Below are 22,765 nucleotides of genomic sequence, written 5' to 3'. Positions count from 1 at the left end.
TGGGAACTGAATTCCATCTATCCCGTCCAAGAGACAAAGGCAACCATCCTTAGAACAACGAGCCAGGTCTTGCTAATTCTCAGTTGAGAGTCAAACAGTGCCCATTTCTGAGGGATCTGGCATTGAGTGTTCTGTTGCCTTGGCATAAACCTGATTCCCACAGCCTACGGAGGGCACGGGAACGGCCATGTGTGGGAGTGGTCACTCCCGAGTTCTAGAGCCAGGCTGCCCACAAACACCCTGGCATCTCCACTCACCACGTGATGCTTGCAGCGTCACCTCTCGCTGCCATTTCCTCTAAAAGAAAATGGGATAACTGCAACCTACTTCATGGGAGTGTTGGGGATACTCTACTTAATACATGTAAAACACTTGCCACTATGCCTGGCACATGATAGGTGGATTCCTGTTGCTATTATCCTCCTAGTTCTACTTCTCCAAAGGGCGTGTGTTTATATGTGTGTGTGTTATGAGGAATGACTGCAAGTGTTTTCCAATGCTTTCTAGTAGTTATATGGATAGGGTTATGTTTTTCTCCTATTAACATTTTAACCTATTAACAAGTTCAATTTTATAAATAAAATTTAAAAAGCTTGCATTTCTGGGAAGTTACCCCCTTGGTCTTGGTGTTTTAGTCTTTGAATAACTGCTGGATTTTTATTTTATCATTTTATTTTATTTTGCTAATGTTTTATTCAAGATTTTTTCATCAGGATACCTACATGATATTGGATTATGATTTTATGTTTCTGTGCTATCTTGGTCAAATTTGGAATCCGTTTATGGGTGATTTTTAAAACAACAAAAATAGAGACAAAAAATTAAGACTCCTATTGTTTCTCTCAGTGGACTGCAACGTTATTCTTGAAATGGTGAAAAAAATTCACTCACAACAACATTGGGGTAGGAGTTTCTTGAAAGGGTAATTCTTAGAGAACATTCTATTTCTTCCAAGGCCATTGGCTTATTTAGATTTTTCTTAATTTTGATAATACATTTTTGAATATTAAATTGAAAATCATTCCAGTTCATCCATGTTTTCATTTTATTAGCACTGAGTGTACAAAATATTTTTACTTTCACCTGCATCTGTCACATTTCTATAGTCTTATTTTGTGCATCCATGATTTTTCTATTTTTCTTGGATTAGAGGATCTTGTATTTTCTATTTTCATTTATTTTGCAAAAACCTAGCCATTTTAATTAACAATTCACCATTTTCTGTTTCCTTTTGCATTTCCTTCTCTTTTTATGTTTTTAACTTTTTGCTTGTGATTTAATTTCCTATATCTGACTTTTTAATAAAGCTATTTGAGTTGACTGCTTCATGTAATTATCTTCTTTTGTTACGAATGTGCTCACGGTGGTGCCAGGTAACGTCAGATCTGCTTTCTACCCAGGGAGGCTGTGAGGACCACAGAGAGGGATTCCCATGGCGAGGGGTCCAGTGGACTTGCACTTCTGGCTAGAGATGGGAGGGAGGGAGCAGGGTGAGCTCAGGGTCTTTATTCCCCTGGCTTCCTCCCTGCAGGATTTCCTTGAGTTCCTGGTCTCTCCATGCTATCGATTAAATCATGCCTCATCCCCACCCCTCAAAAGATATGCTCAAGCCTTAACCCAGGTCCTGTGAATGTGAACTCATTTGTAAACAGGGTCTTTGAAGATTATGTTATTTGAACATGAGGCCAAACTGGGTTAAGGTGGGCCCTAATGCAGTATGACTGGTGTCCTTATAAGGAGAAGAAGTCTGGACATAGAAAGTGAGACAGAGAGAGAGAGAAAGGGTGTGTGATGGAGGAAGAGGTTGAATTATGGACTGTCAGTAAGCCACCACAAGAACGCTACAGACTTCAGAGAAAGCATGGCTCTGCCCACACCTCCATTTTGGACTTTTAGCCTCCCAAACTGCGAGGCAATACATTCCTGTTGTTTAAGCCAACTAGCCTGTGGTCCTTTGTTGCAGCAGCCATGGCAAACCAGATGCTCCGTCTATAGCTCCTGCACCCTCCAGGCAGCAGCCAACTCACCATCACTTTCTTGCTGGGTTCAGGGAAAGGAAGCAGACATGGAAAGAGTTTGGCTTCTCAATTATCTCTGGTAGTTTCTCTGAACCACACCTTTGTAAATGGTGTCTCTGTAAATAAACCCATCAAATTCTCCGATTGCAAGTGTGCCATGTTTCCTTTTGGGCCACTGACTGACACAGCAGCTGTGCATTTTCCTCAGAGGACACCTTTGGATGCATTCCTTATGATGTGATTCCTAATCTTCTCATTATCAACATTTAATTAAATATCCTGACATGTGATCTTGATTTCCAACTTAAGCAAAGAGTTATTTAGGAGGAAGATTTAAAACATACAGCTGGTTTTTGTTTGTTTCTAATTTTATTATTTTGTAATTTGGTTGCATTATAAACTGATTTTGATTACCAAATTTTTGGAAGTCCTTGAGCTTTCTTTTTGTGGTCAAATATATGGTCAATTTTTAAAATATTCTATGAAAATGTGAAGAGGAGACATATTTTCTGTATGCAGGAGAGAGTTTGACATAGGCGAAGCTTATTAATTGCATTATTCAGGTCTTCTAAACCAGTGCAACTCAAAGCGTGAACCTCAGTTGCTTACCCTTCCATGATGAGATAGGAACAGAAACATAGAGTTAATGTTCAGAAACCTTAGAGTAAATTGATGGAGCAATTTTACCTCTGTTGAATCTAAAAATATTTAAGCTTATAATTTGTATTTTTTACATTCTATTTTTTTTTGGTAATTCCTTTTTATTATCTTTTACAAGAGTGTCGGTCCACAACCAGACAAAACTAAAAACCAAACCAAGCCATTCCTTCACTACAGGTAGTTGAAGAAACTGCTCCGATCTCTGACTTATTTTGGTGGACTTGATTTCTCAAGGCTCTTTCTTTCTCTTTCACTACATATAGGACATGTTAAATCTCTCTCTTTGCCCTTTAGCTCCTCCTAGTTCCCCCCACCCCATCCCCAACTCCATGCACATACAAAGACACTGGGAGAAGACACTGTCAGAGATTGAGCTTTTGGGGTACAGGAGAGGGCTGTCTTTCAGTCTCTCTCCAATGGCAGCCACTGTTGGTTTTGATGACTTCCACAGTCCTAGTACAATCCAAGGACAGGGGCATAACCACTTTATTTGATCCCCACAGTGAACTCAGATGTCAAGAGAATGGATGAAAAAACAGGTCTGGAGGTGGTCTTTCGTCCTGCTCTTTTGACTCCCCTCATTACCTCCCTTATCAGATTCTGGAGAAAATGAAACCAGCCAAATCAAGCATGATGGGGCATGCGAAATCGCATTTAAAATTTCAAAGCATTAGGCACACACAAAGAAATTAAACAAAATGATGGGAGAAAAAGATAAAAACCAGATACAAATTTAGCTGCCTTTATAATCCTATACCTAGGTTTGGATAGGCTGTCCAAGATGAAATAGGTTGTCAGCATCTGGAGACACAATTGTTCACAGTTAATTGGCCATCTGTTTTTCAAATGCATTTTCCATCAGAATGTTATACTATGACATTTATACTCCGTGCTAAAAGCAGGTCTTGCTTTTCATCCTATAGCCAGAGAGATAAAATGAATACTGGAATTTAGAGAAAACAAATTCTTCTAAGATGTGTGCTTTAGCAAGTCCTGAAATTGTTACATATTCGGTTAGAGAAATGTAAACAAATACGAATTTCTTTCTTTCCTTCCATGATTTTCTTTTCAACTCTCCATGACTTTCATTGGCCTATTTTTGAGAAGGGCATTGCCCTTAAAGAAATAACCGATTATTCTCAACCCTTTGTACTTTGTGAAGGCATTTGTAATATTCTAAGTTCTTACTATTAGTGTTCCAGAGATTAAATATGAAAAAAGCCTTTATTTTTATCCTTTGTAATTAGCAAAATAAAAAGTGGTTTCCATTGAAAGTAACATGAGATTTTTTTGCCAGTATTTGTAAACCCAGTGGATGTCTTTTAGAACGACATAGGAATTTCTTGAAGTTGAAGGCATTGGTGTGACATCTTATCTGCATCTACTTCCAAGAGACTTTGAAAGCTGATCAGTCTGATTTGCTGAGTCATTCTAATTTTCCACTGCAGCCCCTTGGCATGTTCTTTGCATCTCTGACCCCTAGCTCAGGCCCTGGCCATCAGGGTGCTCTATAAATGTTTCCGGGATGAAGACATTCAGCTTTTTTATAGTTCTTATCCAGACTTCTTTCTTAGATTGCATTTTAAAATACTTCTCAGCTGGTTGTATTTTCAGCCCCTCACCCACTTTTTTTTTTTTTTTGTAAAAAATACGAATGCAAAAAATAAATCTTTCGTACATATTAAGAGTCTAAAACTTTCACATCTTTTACACAGGAATTCCATTTCTGACAATTTATGCAAGGAATATAATTCTAAACATGCTATATACAAACATGATCATAGCAACCCTATTATAACAAAAAATTTGGAGTATCCTAAATGTCCAATAAGAAAGTAATGGCCAAGAAAGCTTGAATGTTAAATAATGTTTACAAGACCACATGAATATTATTTATTAGTCCATTTTTGAGAGAAAAAAAGGACACAGAACTATATATACCATATATATATATCAATATTTCAAAACACCCATACATAATAAAATGCTAGAGGAAAATACTAAAAACATTAATAATGATTGCCTTTAAATAGTGAAATTATGATTGGTTTTCCCTTTTCAACTTTTGAGAGTTTTGTACATTTTCTTTAAGAAGCATATATTACTTTTATAATAGAAAAACATCAATACGTTGTGTTTTAAAATAGCCATACATCTCAGTTTTAATACAAAGGATATACAAAGTCCTTCATCCATTGCATATTTTTACCTGAAATATTAAACATAAGGATATTTCTAGCTAATATATCCATGTATTTGTTTTGAACTGCAGAAGAATTTCAATTTTAGTTTTTCTCGGATGGGTACAGGCTGCTGGGAGCAGTATTACAAGTCCATGTTTTCAAGGAATATTAGAATTTGCGAAAGATGAGACTCAAGGGGTATCTACACCAGCAGTAATGCAAGTAGGACAGTGTCAGGGAGGGGTGGGCAGGGCGGCGGTTAAGGGATAATGTCTGCTGTGTAACCACGCCTTCAGCCCTGGGGTGACCCGCAAGGGCCCTGCATCAAAAGATGCAACTTGATTGGAAAGTTTCCTTGTTTGGTAAATGTCAGTATTTTGTCATTGACCAATATGACTGCAGTTAAGATGCAAAAGGAAATTTGCTGAATGTTGTGGGTTGTTTTTTTTTTCCTTTTTCTGCCACTTGCTATCTTTCTTCCTTCTTCTTCCCTGGCCACCATGATTGCTTTAGAACATTTGACTCTCAGATGATTTCTAGAAAATAAAATCTCTCTGATTTTGGGGGAGTTGATGATTTCTTTTTGTGGTGGATGCAATGCAAACACAGAAGTATGAGGGAAAGCAACCTTAGGATGAAACAGACATCATGGAAAGAGGAGGGCAGAACGAAACCAGGTCTTTGATGATATCTTTGAAACACTGGATCCAGCCTTACCTGAAACCCTCCTGACCACTGGATTTCTACGTTATGGGAGCAAATACATTTTTTCTACTGTTTACACATGTTAGAATAGAGAGTTCTAGATTACTTACAATTACAAAACTCTCAATTGGAGCTCTGGGTTATTTAATGTCTTTTTTCAAAAATATTTTTTGCTAAGGTACAATTTGCAAGACACAAAATTAACTGTTTTAAAGTTAACAGTTCAGTGACATTTAGTACATTCGCAATGTTGTGTAACCACTACCTCTATCTAGTTCCAAAACATTTTCATCACTCCAAAAGGAAACTGTGTATGCATTAAGAACTTGCTCCTCTCTGCTTTCTGCCTGCAGTCTGAGGCAACCACTAATCTACTTTCTTTCTCTATGGATTTGCTTATTCTGGATTGCACATAAATGGAATCATAAAATATATGATATTTTGTGTCTGGCTTCTTTCACTGAACTTCTTTTGAGTTTCATTCACATGTATCAGTAATTTATTCCATTTTACACCTAAACAATATTACATTGTAGGTATAGATGTATAGACCATAACTTGTTTATCCATTCATCTGTGGATGGACACTTGGGTTGTTTCCTTTTTTTGGCTATTGGGAATAGAGCTGCTGTGAACATATGTTTACAAGTATTTGTTTGAGTACCTGTTTTCAATTCCTTGGGGTATACCTAGGAGTGGAATTCCTGCGTCACATGGTAATTCTATGTTTCACTTTTTCAGGAGCCACCAAACCGTTTTCCACAGCAGCTACACCATTTTCTACTCCCACCAGCAATGTTGGAGGGTTTTAATTTCTCCACATCCTCATCAACACTTGCTATTTTCTGTTTTTTTTTTAAATATGTTCATCTTAGTGGGTATGATGTGTGAATTATATTTCTGTAATGCCCAATGGTGTTGCTGAACATCTTTTCAAGTGTTTATTGGCCATTTGCATATTCTGGAGAAATGTCTATTCAAGTCCTTTTTTTTTTTATTATTGAGATTGTTCACATACCATAATTATCCAAAGATCCAAAGTGTACAATCAATTGCTCCTGGTACCATCATAAAGCTGTGCATCCATCACCAAAATTAATTTCTTTTTCAATTTTTAGAACATTTTCATTACTCCAGAAAAGAAATAAAGAAAAAAAAGGAAACTCAAATCCTCCCATACCCCTAACCACTCCTCCTCCATTATTGACTCATAGTATTGGTATAATACATTTGTTACTGTTGATGAAAGAATGTTGAAATACTACAACTGTAGTATATAGTTTGCAATAGGTATATTTTTTCCCTATATGCCCCTCTATTATTAATTTCCAGTTACAGTGTCATACATTTGTTCTGGTTCATGAAAGGGCTTTCTAATATTTGTACAGTTAATTACAGACATTGCCCACCACAAGGTTCACTGTTTTATACATTCCCATCTTTTAACTTCCAACTTTCCTTCTGGTGCCACACGTGACTCTGAGCTTCCCCTTTCCACCACATTCACGCATCATTCAGCACTGTTAGTTATTCTCACAACGTGCTACCATCACCTCCGTCCATTTCCAAATATTTAACTTCAACCTAGTTGAATGTTCTGGTCATAGTAAGCAACTGCTCCCCATTCTTTAGCCTCGTTCTATATCCTGGTAACATATTTCATGTCTATGAGTTTATATATTATAAGTAATTCATATCAGTGAGACCCTGCAATATTTGTCCTTATGTGTCTGACATATTTCACTCAATATAGTGCCCTCAAGGTTTCTTCATCAACCCATTTTTTTAAAGATGGTTTTGTTCACACACCATACATTCTGTCCTAAGTAAACAATCGATGGTTCCCTGTATAGACACGTATTTATGTATTCACCACCATCACCACTATCTATTTAAGGACATCTCCATTTCTTCCACAAGGCAGGAATGAGAGTCAAAGAAGACAGAGGTACAAAAGAAAAAGATACAAAAGAAAGAGAAAGAAGAAAAATCATGAAAGCTAGAAACAACAAAATGAAAGATAGCATTAAACTCAAGTAGAATAAAGAGTCAGACAACATTACCAACGTCCCCCTTTTATATGCATTTAGCTTTGGTATATTGCCTTTGTTACATTAAAGGAAGCATAATACAATGTTTCTGTTAATTATAGTCCCTAGTTTGCATTGATTGTATTTTCCCCCCAATATCTCCCTATTTTTAACACCTTGCAAGGTTGACATTTGTTCTCCTTTATGAAAAAATACATTGTACATTTTATCACAATTGTTAAGCACTCTAGGTTTCAGTGGGTTATACAGTCCCAGTCTTTATCTTTCCTCTTTCCTCCTGGTATCTCACATGCTCCTAACCCTCCTCTTTCAACCATACTCACAGTCATCTTTGTTCAGTGTACTTACATTGCTGTGCTTACCATCACCCAAAATTGTGTTCCAAACCTCTCACTCCTGTCTTTTCCTATCTGCCTATAGTTCGTATCTTGTTCACAAACTCTGTCATTTTCTGTTTGTCAGAGAATATTTTAAACTCTCCCTCATATTTGAAGGACAGTTTGCCAGATATAGAATTTTTCATTGGCAGTTTTTCCCTTACATTATCTTAAATATATCACATCACTTCCTTCTTGCCTGCATGGTTTCTACTGAGAAATCCGCACATAGTCTTATCAAGCTTCCTTTGTATGTGATGGATCACTTTTCTTTTGCTGCTTTTAGGATTCTCTCTTTGTCTCTGATGTTTGATAATCTGATTATTAAGTGTCTTGGCATAGGCCTATTCAGATCTATTCTGTTTGGGGTATGCTGCACTTCTTGGATCTTTTATGTCTTTTGTAAGAGATGGAAAATTTTCATTGATTATTTCCTCTATTATTGCTTCTGCCCCTTTTCCCTTCTCTTCTCCTTCTGGGACACCCATGACACATATATTCTTAGGTTTCATGTTGTCATTCAATTCCTTGAGACATTGCTCACCATTTTCCATTCTTTTCCCTATCTGTTCTTTTGTGTGTAGGATTTCAGGTGCCTTGTTCTCCAGTTCCTGAGTGTTTTCTTCTGCCTCTTGACATCTGCTGCTGTATGTTTCAATTGTGTCTTTCATCTCTTGTCTTGTGCCTTTCATTTCTATAGATTCTGCCAGTTTTTTTCCAAACTTTCGATTTCTACCTTACGTATGCCCAGTGTTTGCATTATATGGTTCATCTCTTTTGCCATATCTTCTCTAAACTTTTTGAATTGGTTTAGCATTTGTTGTTTCAATTCCTGTATCTCAGTTGAAGTGTAGGTTTGTTTCTTTATCTGGGCCATAACTTCATTTTTCTTAGCGTAGGTTGTAGTTTTCTGTTGTCTACACATCTGGTTTCCTTGGTTACCCCAATCAGGTTTTCCCAGACCAGACTGGGCTCAAGTCCCAGAACGGGGGCGATATTCAGTATCAGGTTTCCCTGAGGGTGTGTCTTAGAAGATTGACACACCCTGTGAGTCCTCTAGCTTTTCCTAACCTGCCAAGCAGGTGGGATCTCTCAGCCTGTAGCTCCAGACTGGTGTAAGGAGATGTGGCCTTCTTAGTTTCTGTTTTTGTTTTCCCCCAGGCTCTGGGGTCTGGTTCCAAACGGAAGACAGGTAGTAAAGCTGGGCATCACCTCCTTCCTCTTAGGGAAGATACACCCCATAGGGATTTATCATCTGCATTTAAATAGGTTCTTTGTCTCGCTGACTCTGCTATCTCCACCCCTGTCCGGGGCAGAGTGCTGTGGATTGAAAATGGCTGAGGTTTTCTCCACTGAGCCACTCAGGTTGAGAGAAAGATAAAAGGGACAGAAAGCCTCCTTTCAGGGCCAGTCCACAGGCCCCAGTTTCACCCGTCAGCCAGAGATAGCACCTGGTCCTCTGGGCTCCCCCTCCAGGGACAGAGAAGTCCCCTGGCTCTTCAAGGTCAGTCGTCACTAAAACCCTCTGTCTGCTTGTTGGGGATTTGTAGCTTGCATTGAGCAGTCCACATTTGCCAATTAAAACCCCAGTTGGAGCTGGACTGGGGTATATTCGCTTGTTCAGAGAGTGTTGCTCTCTATCACAGCGAGTCTCTGCCATTTGGGCTGCTGTTGAGGGAGGGTGCTCTTGGCTCAGTTCCACAGTTTCTACTCACAGATTCCACACTGTGATCTCAGGCATTCCTCCCAATCCAGGTTGGTGCACAATGTGTGGGCAGTCACGGTTGTCCCCCAGCAGTTATTCCAGATTATTTACTAGTTGTTCATGGTTGGTTATTAGTTGCTCCAGGGGGACTAACTAACTTCCACTCCTCTCTATGCCACCATCTTCTTCCCTCAAGTCCTTTTTAAAACTGGATTGTCTGTCTTTTCATTGTTGAGTTGTTATACCTCTTTATATATTCTGGATATTAAAACTTTACCAGATATATGATTTCAAATATTTTTTTGTCTTTCTATAGTTGTCTTTTCACTTTCTTGATAATGGCTTTTGCTGGACAAAAGGTTTTAATTTTGATGAAGTCCACTTTGTCAATTTTTTCTTTTATTGCTCATTCTTTTGATGTCATATTGAAGAATCCATTGTGAAATCAAAGGTCATGAAGATTTACTCTTATGTTTTCTTCTAAGAATTTTATGGTTTTAGTTCTTATTTTTAGATCATTGATCTACTTTAAGTTAATTTTTGTATATAGTGGAGTTAGGGGTCCAACTACGTTCTTTTGTATCTGGTTGTCCCAGCACCATTTGTCAAAGAGACCATTCTTTACTTTTTAATTCTTACCTGATAAAACGGATGCATACTAATATGGTAAAAGAGACAAATTCTTTTTTGATATTCAATTGTAAAATGAATGTAGCCCAAATTCTTAGGTGAGAACAGTGTTTTGATGCTAACTTTGCAAAGATGCATAGCCATCCATCTACCATCAAGATAAGCTATGCTGATTAGATTTCAAAAGTTCACAGATCTGCCCACTTCTCTCCAACCTCTTGGCCATTAGCCTCCTCCAGAATATCTCCATCTCTCACATGGATCTCCCTGCCTCCTATGTGGCTCACCTCCAATCTGTTTCTCACACCACAGCCAGGGTGCTCTATAAAAGCACAAATCATGCCCCTGCCCTGCTCAAGTCCTTTCATGTCCCCATTACTCTTAGGATCAAGATGACCTACCTGAAGGGGCCCTGCCCACTCTCCGCCCTCTCCATCCTTCCTGGTGCTCTACCCTCCAGCCACTCAGGCCTTATGTCGACTCATCAAACAGAAAGCCCCAGCCCAGCATGGGCTGTTCACTCTACCTGAAAGATTCTCCCCTCCCATAATCTTTAAAGTTTCAGAGTGAAAATCACTTTCTTTAGGAAGCCACCTCTGAAACCCCTGTATGCTCTCCTTCAGCAGGCATCCTCTACCACCATGTTACAGTTCTATTATGTACATTGCAAGGGTCTTTAAGTCTTACTAGACTGGACAGGTCTCATGCCCCCAGCCTTAGTACAGTACCTGGGACACAACAGGGGCTCGATAAAGATTTACTGAATTAAGAAATTATTCATCATGCAAACAACTGAGATTTTGGAACAGACATAAATGTGACAGGTTTGGTGCATGGTTTTTGAGGAGGGCTTTTTATCTAAAAGGAGGTGTAACCTTTCCCTCACAGACCTGAGAGCTGTGCCTTTTCTATGCAATATTACAGACGTTACATCAGAACCCAGATGGCTGTATTTGTGTGTAGGTTTGGGCTGTAATCTAAACAACTGGACAGATTAAATGTACATGGAAATGAGCAGTCTTACTTTAGTAGTTTTATATTATACAATAAATAGTTCAAAGATGTAACAAAGAAAGTATTCATATGGCAAATCCAAACAGAATACCATATACATGTCAATAAAGAAAAATCATATTAATGTATATTCATTATATATATTATATAAATACATAAAAATCATTCATTTATAATGTGTAAAAAGTTATTTCTTTTGTATTGTAGTGCATTTCAGTGAAAATGATTCCAGTTTTAAACAAATAAGTAAATAAGTTAAAAACGTGTCTTCTGGGTTTTGATTTCATGAATCACAGAACCTGTGCCAATTTTCTAAGCAAACTGCTGTAACTATGTTATATGAGATGGTGTGGGAAAGAATGCTTCAAAAATAGCTGACCGGATATCCCACTCGGTGGCTTGGATTATGTTCTGGTTTGCTAATGCTGTCTTTTCGCAAAACACCAGAAATGGATTGGCTTTTATAAAGGGGGTTTATTTGGTTACAAAGTTACAGTCTTAAGGCCATAAAGTGTCCAAGGTAACAACACATCAACAATCAGGTACCTTCACTGGAGGATGGCCAATGGCATCCGGAAAACCTCTGTTGGCTGGGAAGGCACATGGCTGGCATCTGCTCCAGAGTTCTGGTTTCAAAATGGCTTTCTCCCAGGATATACCTCTCTAGGCTGCAGCTCCTCAAAAATGTCACTCTTAGTTGCTCTTGGGCTGTTTGTTCTCTCTTAGCTTCTCAGGGGCAAAATTCTGCTTTCAAAGGCTGTCCCCAAATTGTCTCTGTAAGCTGCAGCTCCTTTCTCTGCTCCTGTGCATTCTTCAAAGTGTCCCTCTTGGCTGTAGCAAGCTCGCTCCTTCTGTCTGAGCTTATATAGTGCTCTAGTAAACTAATCAAGGCCCATACTGAATGGGCAGGGCCACATGTCCATGGAAATTATCTAATCAGAGTTATCACCTACAGTTGGGTAGGTCGCATTTCCATGGAAACAAAGAATTACAATCTAATCAACACTAATACATCTGCCCACACAAGATTGCATCAAAGATAATGACATTTTAGGGGACACAATACATTCAAACTGGCACAGATTATATAAAAGTATTTTGTATTAAGCCAATGCCTCACAATAGACCACTGAGTTTTGAAAAGGCTATTTGGGATCTTTTCTTCAGTGTTAAATATCTGCTTATAAATGGGATTGGCCTAAAAAAGTCCTAGAGAAAAGGGGGGTACAATGTCCAAATTTCTAACTCTAGATAATTTTAAGAAATTCTCTTTCTAATTTCAGATATTTTAAAAAGAATGTCCAATGTTAATACCGAAAAGAAGTAAAACAAAAATTTAATTCCTACAACAACTTGGTGAAGAAACCAGGATTTCTATAAAGCAGAGTTGGGCTTACAATACTTTTCTAATGGAGCAGAAGAATGAGATATTACATGGCATTACTAATATTTACTTTAATTTTTTAAAAGAGGTCATTTTGGGACATTGCTTTCATAAAACTTCATAAAATAATAATAGCTGTTGTTGGAGTGGTTAGTGTGGACCAAGTCTTTGGGCACAGTGGACTGAACAAGTAGATGAGTCCATCATCCTATGATGTGACTTGATTCAAAAGCTCCATCAAAGCAGGGATGGAATGATTAGCTGAACCAATTAGCTTCTCTCTAGAGGTATAGGGAATTAGTTGCCTGGTAGTGGGAGTGGAAGCCAAGACAAACAGGAGGCAGGAAACAGGCACTCTAGGAGATGCTAATTAGCAGAAACCACCAGGAAGGGAAAGCAGAGTAAGCAGAAACCCCGAGAAAGTACAGACAAAGGGTAGAGGGTGAGGTGGTTGGTTGGCTGCAGCAGGGAATCATGGAAGCAGAAACTTGGATGAACCCAATTGCAATAACGGTGGAGAATTAACACATTTCTACTGCAGAAGGGACAACAAGGTAACTTGACCACTGAAACTTGTATCCATCCTTCCTAAAATAACTTCCATTATCTATGAGACTGGCCTCAAGATTCATCTTCCTGTTTCTCTATTGCTCAGTGTGTACACTTACAGAAAACTATTTTTTGAGTTATTGAGAGAGTCTCTGCTCCCTACCACCAAGGAGCCTTTGCCCATGCCTGTCAAAACTGGCAAGCAGGCTCATTTGTGTCTTTCCTGCTTGCATACTTCTCCCTTGCCAGGACCACACCATTCAAAGTCCATTCTTACTTAAAGCATTGCCATAGTTACCAGTCGCATCCCAGTTGGAACAGTTCAGTCATCATCTCTCTCTTCACTCTCATCCTCCCTCCGTTTTTGTCAGTTTGTAGAAGAACCAATTCAGCAAACCAATAAGTCAACATGTGAAAGATTGCAGGGCGCCCTGATTCACGAAGAAGATGGAAAAATTTCTCTGCTGTCCAGAGAGTAGGGTGTTCTGGACTTTTAAAATCACCATGTCATCTTGATTACAAGGATAGATGAAATGCATTACTATGCACCTACCGTTTCACCATGTGTACTAAAATGTCTTGAAAGTGTCTCAAGGGAGAAGAATGCCAATGAGGGGAATTTTTTCAAGAAGTTTCTAACTAGTAGTTCCAGAAAGCATTTTCTGTCCATTGGCAAGCACTTAGGCTTATGATAGTGTCAAAATCTAAATTTTATTCATGTTGTTTATATTTGACTCTGTATTGCTGACATTGATGCATTATTTTATTTTCCAGCTAAGCATATTAAAGATACAGTAAATGCTTAAATATATTATTTAATATATTTAAATTATTAAATACATCATTTTTTAGCGGTAATACAATAATTTTTTAGATTATTTTTAATAGTATATTCTTAAATGTTTATTTCCTGGTGGGTTCATATTTCCTTTTGAAAATATAAGTCAATTTAATAATACAGTTTGAGTTTTGATTTTTGAACTTGTAGCTTTTTCTAGGATATGTCTGTTGTGCAAAATGAATTATATTTATAACGATGACCAAATATTAGCTTTCATGCACAACAAAATTTAACTGCATCTTTCTTTAAATAACACACAGTAAAGTCTCATTGTTACATGACTTACTTTTACATCTATTCGTGAATGTTTTCATATTATCCAAAGCAAAATTGAATAATAAATATGTGGCAAATTGAATCTATAAGGTAAATATTAATGGGAGTCTTACAGGCGGAGTTACGAAGGAAACTTATGGAGGGAAGCTTTCATAGTCTTCCTTTGCATCCTGAAACAAGGATATTTTATTTTGCAGAATACCTTCACAAATGAATGGTCTACACTCTCCCTCAAAGCATACCAATCCACTTAAAATCTACTTAGTAGAGGAACTTGCTTGCCTCCTTAATAAATCCAAACTCAGGATCCTTCGAGGTTGACAGTAAAGAAAGAAATGCCCTGATGAGGGAGGGTGGCTGCACTCTGTAGCCCTGATTTTGGACCAACCGAGTTCAAACTCCCCTTGGGAGGTAGGCTCTCACTATTAACTGCTCTTCAAGCTAGTCCAGCCTCAGTAGAGCAGAAGTGCTGATGTCACGCTGGCTTCTGTGGGGCTTTGACACTGCATTCTCCCCTTAATTCCCAGGAGGACAGCCAAAACAATGGTGTCATCATAATCACCATTGTTGGGCAGCCATCATCACCAATCTCACCATCAAAAGAGTTAACATCATTTGACTTCTTACTATGTAATGTGCCTTATCTCATTTAATCCTCACAACAGAACCACGATAGAGGTATGACAGAGGCTGGAATATATAGTAAATATCAAACCAAATCAATACTCACCTCTCCACCCCAACAAAAAAAGAGAAAACTTGACCAAAGGCTTGGAATCAGAGGGAATAACTAACACACAACCAACCATCTTGGTCCACAAAGTACAGTCCACTTCTTCTCTGCTGTGACCCTCCTGCCTACCCTGGCAGACTCCCTGTGGGAGAGGCTGTCTCCTTTAACATTTGGGGATTCCAGGCCCCAGAGGGGACACACAGAGGGAAGCAGGGGTTCCCTCTCCTCCATCAGTCTGAGGCTTCGTTCCTAGAGGAGTGTCCCAAGGACCATTTGCACCAGAATCAACTGGGATGTTACAAGGGTAGATTCCTAGGCCATAATATATGCTCACTGAGCCAGAATCCCTCAACATTTTACCAAGATATCTGCATTTAAAAATAAGACCAAAGGACAATTAATTTACACTAAAGTTTAAGAACCATTGGTGTAGGGCTTTTCTTCTGAATTTCCATTCTCTTTTAACCTCTTCCCTATTGACAGGGACCACAATTAGCAATGGGGTAGGGCCTTACTCTATGGTCTTAAAAGCACTGGATAATTATGAAAGATTCAAATAGCAACATAGCGATGGGTGTGGGAAGAATTGGTACACTGTATAATGAATCAAATGAACTACCTCCTCCCTTTATATTTGAAGATGAACACACTACCTGAAACCTACATTTTGCATGGCTTTTCCAGCAGTATTAACTGGCTTGCCATATATTCAAGAGCAAGTACAATTTGCAAGATCGCTTTTTTTTCTCAAACAGCTAAAAGTTAACTAGTCCATATGGAGATTTTATCTAATCTTGGCATACTGACTAGCAGCATCATGCACTAACTACCTGGGGTAACTGCTGAGAGCCCTGTAACAAAGCACCTCAAACAACTCATCCTTCATTTAATCAATAATCAACTAAATACTGCACTTGGCCAGACACTTTTTATTTTTTACAGCTTGGTGGGCTGAATCCACTCCTAAAAAAAAAAAAAACAAAAAACAAAATTCAACCTAATGTCAAAAGTCCAATGGACAACTATGCAAAGTAGGGGTCAAGAATGTGTGTTTATAGAGAATTTTTCCAAAATGTGCCAAATGAAAAAAGAAAGATTTATATACTTAAAACATTTTATTTGGTTTGTCTGTTTCTGGGTATGAACTGTAAACATGTCCAGATTTTGTGGCTGCATTGTATTGATTTGATGCATTACTAGAAGACATTTTAAGATAGTTAAAGCAGTTTTAAAAAGTCCGTTGCTGGTGGAGAAGAAAAGGCAAACCCAGTCAAGTAAAGGGACATATTAATAAAAATAAAACTGGAAGTGAATGCCAAAATATAACAGCTTAGCAAAAACAAACAAACAAAAAAACACAACCAAAAACAACCAGATTGTTCTTGATACAAAAGACAAGGATCATAACTTCTTAAGAGGCACAAATGAGCCAGTCAGAGGCTGAAACCAAACTGGCACATTCTAAGTCAAGCAGGGATGTTACGTCTTTTGAGAGAAGCTAATATTTCAATAATTACCATTTCTTTTGTAGATGATAGAGTCAATCTTTATTTTACCTGGGCTAATACTTTTGCTAGATGTATACAAAACTGAAAGTGCCTCATAATTTGATGATAAGCAATGATTAATCAGTAACTCAGTTCTCACATTCCCCACTGCATCTTGGGTATCTGCCAGATTTGCTTCTTAGCAAAGGCTCACCCATGTCCCCTTGCTGAGCTGCTCTGAGGGTACCTCTCTCCTCACATGTTAATGTAAGACCCTTTTGGCTGGGACAGAAGGTTGCTGACACACCAGGTCTGCTGACCAGACAACTATCTGGATTCCTGATATCTTGCCAGGGTTCTTTGGTGGTAAGCAACAGAAAAGACTTAAGTTAACTCAGTGATAACAAAGGAATTTGCTGGAATGACATGGGGAAGCTAAATAAACAAGCCTCAGAAAAGACCAGTCCTCCAGGGCTGGGGTTCTGAGGCTCTAGGTGCAAGAACTAATGGAAAGTTTCTTCAGGGCACTGTTGTCAGGATGAAAAAGCTCCTTACACTTTGAAGTAAAGATCCAAATTCCTGGGAGAGGGCATTTCACAAGCTTAGTTAGGCCATGTGCCCAGACCCTTTCTCAGCTAGGGGAGGGAGGGCACCTTGACTGACTGTCCCAATACCTCCGTAAACAATGAGGGGAGGATAATTCCCTAAAGAAAAATCAACATGCTACCACCAGAAGGAGGAAAGCATAGTGGTCAGGGAAAACCAGCAGCTGTCCATTGCACTCTGGTCTGGTTTCTGGCCTACCCTGCTTTCCATCTGCCCGCCTATTGGTCTTGAACATATTGTCTGGTCTTAGTTTCAATCCTTCTGGTTTCTTGAAAACTGCCAAGTTCTCTTCACTCTTGTCCCTGAATGTTTCCCAGCTCCTCGTGTGAACTAAGGGCTTACATCAAGTTCAATTCCTTTGAGCCTTCTGATTTGTGTTTCTTTCGTTTCCACTCGCTACTTTACTCTAGTCATGGGTTCCTGTGTTTGCTCCAACTCTGCACTGTCTCTTGGGACCTTTGGGTATTCCTGGGCTGGCAGTTTCTAAGAAATTCCACAGATTCACCCTGTCCTTATACTGGCTGGTTATTGCTATCCCAAGCTCTTTTGCCCCAAATACTTATCTTAAGTGGAATGAGTCAAGATGCTTATCTACAACTAATTCCAAACGAAAAAAAAAGAAAAAAAAAGAAAAAAAAAGAAAAAATACAAAACAAATAAGCAAACAGAACCACTCTACTTCTTTTGGAAACACTTAACCCTTGAGAATCTTTTTAGTCTGAAACTACTTCACATATGTTTGGAAGTCAAATTTCACACAAATCAATAGTCCAATGTCAGTGAATACAATGCCATTAGGATCAATTATAATTTGACTTAATTCATGTTTATTTCTATTGGTAAATTAAAATTTTTAAAATGGTAAAAAAAACTTGCTGGTATAATCAGGATCTCATTTAAAATGTCAGCTAGCAGTATGCTGGCATTGAAGTAGTTTATCCTATTATAGTTTCAGGTAACGAAAGCTTGTAAAGTAAATCAAAAGAGTTTTGACTTGCAGGTTCTGGGAGGTAAAAGCTGGATGAAGATCAGTCAAACACTTTCAAACACCACGGTCTATCACCATGAACACCAGACCCTGTGCTATGCCATTTACAGGCTTTATTGTATTTGTTCATCACAGCAACCCTGCAGGAAGGTATTATTATCCCCATTTTATAAATGAGGAAAATGAAGCTGAAAGACTTATCCAGGGCCACACGGTTAGTTCTTGGTGGAACTATTTATGTAGTGATTGAATTTCTAAGTATCATCTCAAATACTATTTAGGTCAGTAAAAAATTTTACATGGAAAAGGGGTCCTCAACATTATGTTGAGTGAAGTTAGCCAGAAACAAAAGGACAAATACTGTATGGTCTCACTAATATGAACTAATATTAATGAGCAAACTTTAAGAGTTAAAGCTGAGAGCACAGGTTATTAGGAAATAGAAAGAGGGTAGAGATTGGGCAGTTGATGCTGAAGGAGTATAGAATGTTAAATAGGATTGATTGTATAGGTGCAGAAATGGATAGCACAATACTGTGTGATGGTAGCACACTATTGTAAGTACACTGAACAAAGATGAGTGTGAGTATGGTTGCAGAGGGAAGGCTAGGGGCATGTATGACACCAGAAGGAAAGATAGAAGATAAAGACTGGGACTGTATGACTTAGTGAAACCTAGAGTGATCAGTGATGGTGATTAAATGTGCAAATATAAGAATGTTTTTACATGAGGGGGAGCAAATGAACATCAACTTTTTAAGGAGTTGACGATGGGATGGTATTTGGGGAAAAAATACAGTCAATGCAAATCAGAGTCTATAGTTAATGGTAACATTGTAATATACCTCCACTAATTGTAACAGAGGCAATATACCAAAGCAAAATGTCTGTAAGAGGGGGATATAAGGGAGAGGTATGAGATTCTTAGTGTTGGTGTTGTTGTCTTAACTTTTAATGTATTTCATTTTTATTTTTTATTCAACATTTTTTTCTCTTATTTTTTTTCTCTCCTCTTCCTCTCTCTCTTTCTCTTTTTTTTGCAGAAGAAATGGAAATGCCACATATAGGTTGTGGTGGTGGATGCATAACTACGTGATTCTACCAGGAACCACTGATTGTTTACTTAGGATGGAATGTTTACAAAATAAACAAAGGGATAAGTGCTGGAGAAAATGTGGAAAGAGGGATGTACCTAATCACTGTTGATGGGGAAGTAGAATGGTGCAGCCCATCTGGAGGACAGTGTGGTGCTTCCACAGAAGGCCAAGCATGGGGTTGCCTTATGGTCCTGCAATCCCATTACTGGGTGTATACTGGGAAGAATTGAAAGCAGGGACACGAATGGACATTTGCACACTGGTGTTTATGGTGGCAGTATTCACAATTCTCAATGGATGGAGTTTGTCTAAGGGTACATCAATTAATGAACAGAATGGTGAACTGAGGTGTATTCATACAAAGGAATATTGAACAGCTGCAAGAAGAAATGAAGTTGTGAACTATGTAACTAGGTGAATGGACCTTGATGACAGTATGTTGAGTGAAATGAACCAGAAATGAAAAGACAGACATTATAATGCCTCACTAATATGGACTAACTATAATGTGCAAACTCAGAATTTAATCTGAGAGCACAGGTTATCAGGGAAGGCTTATGGTAAAGGTTCCTAGACTGTAAGCTCTTACAGCAGTTACATCTATTCCTGAGTCGTAATGGTTATTTCTTTATTCTGAGATGCTGAGCTCTTGTGTATAACCTGGTCAGTCCCTGGAACTTTGGGTGTCTGTGTGACACCTGAGATTCAGAGCTAGAGTTTGATATCTAAGTACATCAACATTACCCCATACAGCAAATATTAAAGAAGCTGAAAAAGAGATCAGACTTCAATTAGAGATGGGCTTAGTTAGTACTAAGGTAAATTAGACTAAAGGGCAAAGGATGATATTGACTGTGTTTTAAAACTTCAACTTCTTTGTGAGACCAAAGGTAGAGATGTTTATTTGGTGGAAAATCTTTATTTTCTGTGGCACGCTATACAATTTAACTTGTATGGTCAGTTTATTCAAACACTATAATTACATGGGAACTTGGTTAGGGAGTGTGATCTGATTTGTTTGTACAGGTTAGTGTGAAGCCCTGATATATCCCAGAGTTATTTGGGCAGAGGATAAAAAAGTATTTGAAAAGCCCTCTTGAAGGACTGGGGAAAAATGTGGAAATATTAAATTAACCCACCTGGGGAATTACTGATATTCTTGCAAACATCGGGGACTACCAATTGAGTAGGCCAAAACCCTGATCTTGGAGCTTGTCCTTATGAAGCCTGTTGCTGCAAAGGAGAGGCTAAGCCTACTTATAATTGTGGCTAAGAGTCACCCCCAGAGAACCTCTTTTGTTGCTCAGATGTGGCCTCTCTCTCTAAGCCCACTTGGCAGGTAAATTCCCTGCCCTACTCCTACATGGGCCATGACTTCCAGGGGTGTAAATCTCCCTGGCAATGTGGGACATGATTTCTGGGGATGAGCATGGACCCAGCATTGTCAGATTAAGAAAATCTTCTTGACCAAAAGGGGGAAGACAAATGAAACAAAATAAAGTTTTAGTGGCTGAGAGATTTCTAAAGGAGTTGAGAGGTCATTCTGGTGATTACTCTTATGTATTATGTAGATATCCCTTTTTAGCTTTTAGTGCATCAGAATAGCTAGAAGGAAATACCTGAAACGGTTGAACTGCAATCCAGTATCCTCGATTCTTGAAGATGATCATATAATTATATAGCTTATACAGTGTGACTGTGACTGTAAAAAAATTGTGGCTCACACTCCCTTTATCTAGTATATGGACACATGAGTTAGAAAAATGGGGACAATTAAGTAAATGAATAAAGGGGAGATGGGGGGATGGGATGTTGTGGGTGTTCTTTTTTACTTTTGTTTTTATTCCATTTTTATTACTTTTTTTGGAGTAATGAAAATGCTCAAAAATTGACTGTGGTGATGAATATACCACTGTATGACGGTACCGTGAACTTTGGATGATTGTATGGCATGTGAAAACATGTTGATAAAATTGCAAGGAAAAAAAAAGGGGTGCTTATACTAAAAATGATAAGAAATCATGGATTTAGAGTTCAAGTGAAAAATATAATTGGATTTAACAATCTCTTAATTTTATTCTAATGCATAGCTATTCACACTTGTACTTCTTTAGGGGCTTCCAGAGATAGATTGTTGGAGATATCTCTTGAAAATGCTGAAATATATGGTGGTGTTTATGAACATGATGTCTTCAGTTTACTTCTAGAGTTAGGAACTGCCATTGCAATTTTAGAAACAAAAAGCACTTCTGTCCTTCATTTCAAATAAACAGGAAAATTGGAGGGGGGAAAAAACTTACAACAACAACAAAGAAAGCACTCTATTTAGACCCATTCAATGATTTATTCAGTTGCAAAAGCACAGCAATTTTACAAGTAAAAACGAGTCAAGTTTTGGGGAAGCTTTTCTGACTGCTGCTTTCTGAAGGTCAACTTTATTGAAATAGACTTCTGAGTAAATCATTTACAGTATGTGAGTTAGTGGATGTTAGAGTAATTAGTATTATTAGTCTTCCAGTTTTTACTTCAGAAAACGTTGAACTCATTGCATTCATGTTAATTTGTTTAAATAAAAAGTTCTTGGATTGTATGTGTGATGACTCAAGAGGGGTCTGATTGGTAGTTTTTCTCAATAGGTGGAGGTCACAGTTTCCATCACTTTCTTCCTTTATGAAATTTGGATCTTTAAGTCTTTTCTTTATTTCAATTCTGTTTTTTTTCTGCATTGTATTTACTTCTGATTACAATGCAGCCAATTGTTCAACTTGCTATAAGGAAATCAATTTAGTTTTAATTTGGATGTATGTTTTAAGCCAGATCAACCTTCCAAAAAACCTAGAAAGCCTAATAGATTTTAGGCCCAAAGTACCCTGCTGATAGGTGATAAAAATGAATGAGAGAAGCCAGATAGGAGTGGGTCAGCAAAATAAAAAATTCTTGTTTGGCACATTGATTGGAAATGGCTCATTCTCTCTGAATGCTTGAGATGATTTGGGAGCGGGAGGATTTGTGAGCCCAGAGAAATGGTGGGCTGTGGAGAACTTGGCTGCCTCCAGGCCTATAACACGGAAAATAATTGGTACTCTCCATATTTTGTTTGTGGCCTCAAGCTGTTTACTTCAATATCAAATCTGTATTCTAAGAAAATCCTGGTGCTATCTAAGATATTCTTGTGGCTCATTTTGGGGCAGACAAGATCATTACAAGTTAATGGAAGATGGATATATTTTTCTAGAAGTAATGTTGGGGAAATAGGCATTTTGGGAAAAGTTTTTAAATCTAGATACTCAGCTCACATTATACAACAAACCATATTTTGGATTAAATAATAATAAAAAAAGAAGATAGAATAGATGTATCAAAATGTTGACTTTAGTTATACATAAATGATAGGATTTGCAGTGATTTTGTTTTCTTTTTGCATATCAGAGTTAAAACTGTATCTTATTTGACAAGTAGAG

The 22,765-nt window shown here is 38.1% G+C and overlaps 1 protein-coding gene across 3 annotated transcripts in view; it reads right to left on the bottom strand.

Moving 5' to 3' along the window:
* The window catches only part of COL4A3 (collagen type IV alpha 3 chain), a 151,526-nt gene that overhangs the window by 112,955 nt on the left and 15,806 nt on the right, over nucleotides 1-22,765 (bottom strand). The window lies entirely within an intron of this gene.

Source organism: Choloepus didactylus, chromosome 9, assembly GCF_015220235.1.
Source record: "Choloepus didactylus isolate mChoDid1 chromosome 9, mChoDid1.pri, whole genome shotgun sequence".
Lineage (NCBI taxonomy): Eukaryota > Metazoa > Chordata > Mammalia > Pilosa > Megalonychidae > Choloepus > Choloepus didactylus.
Note: the sequence above shows the minus strand (reverse complement) of the source record. Positions and strands in the feature narration are given on the sequence as shown.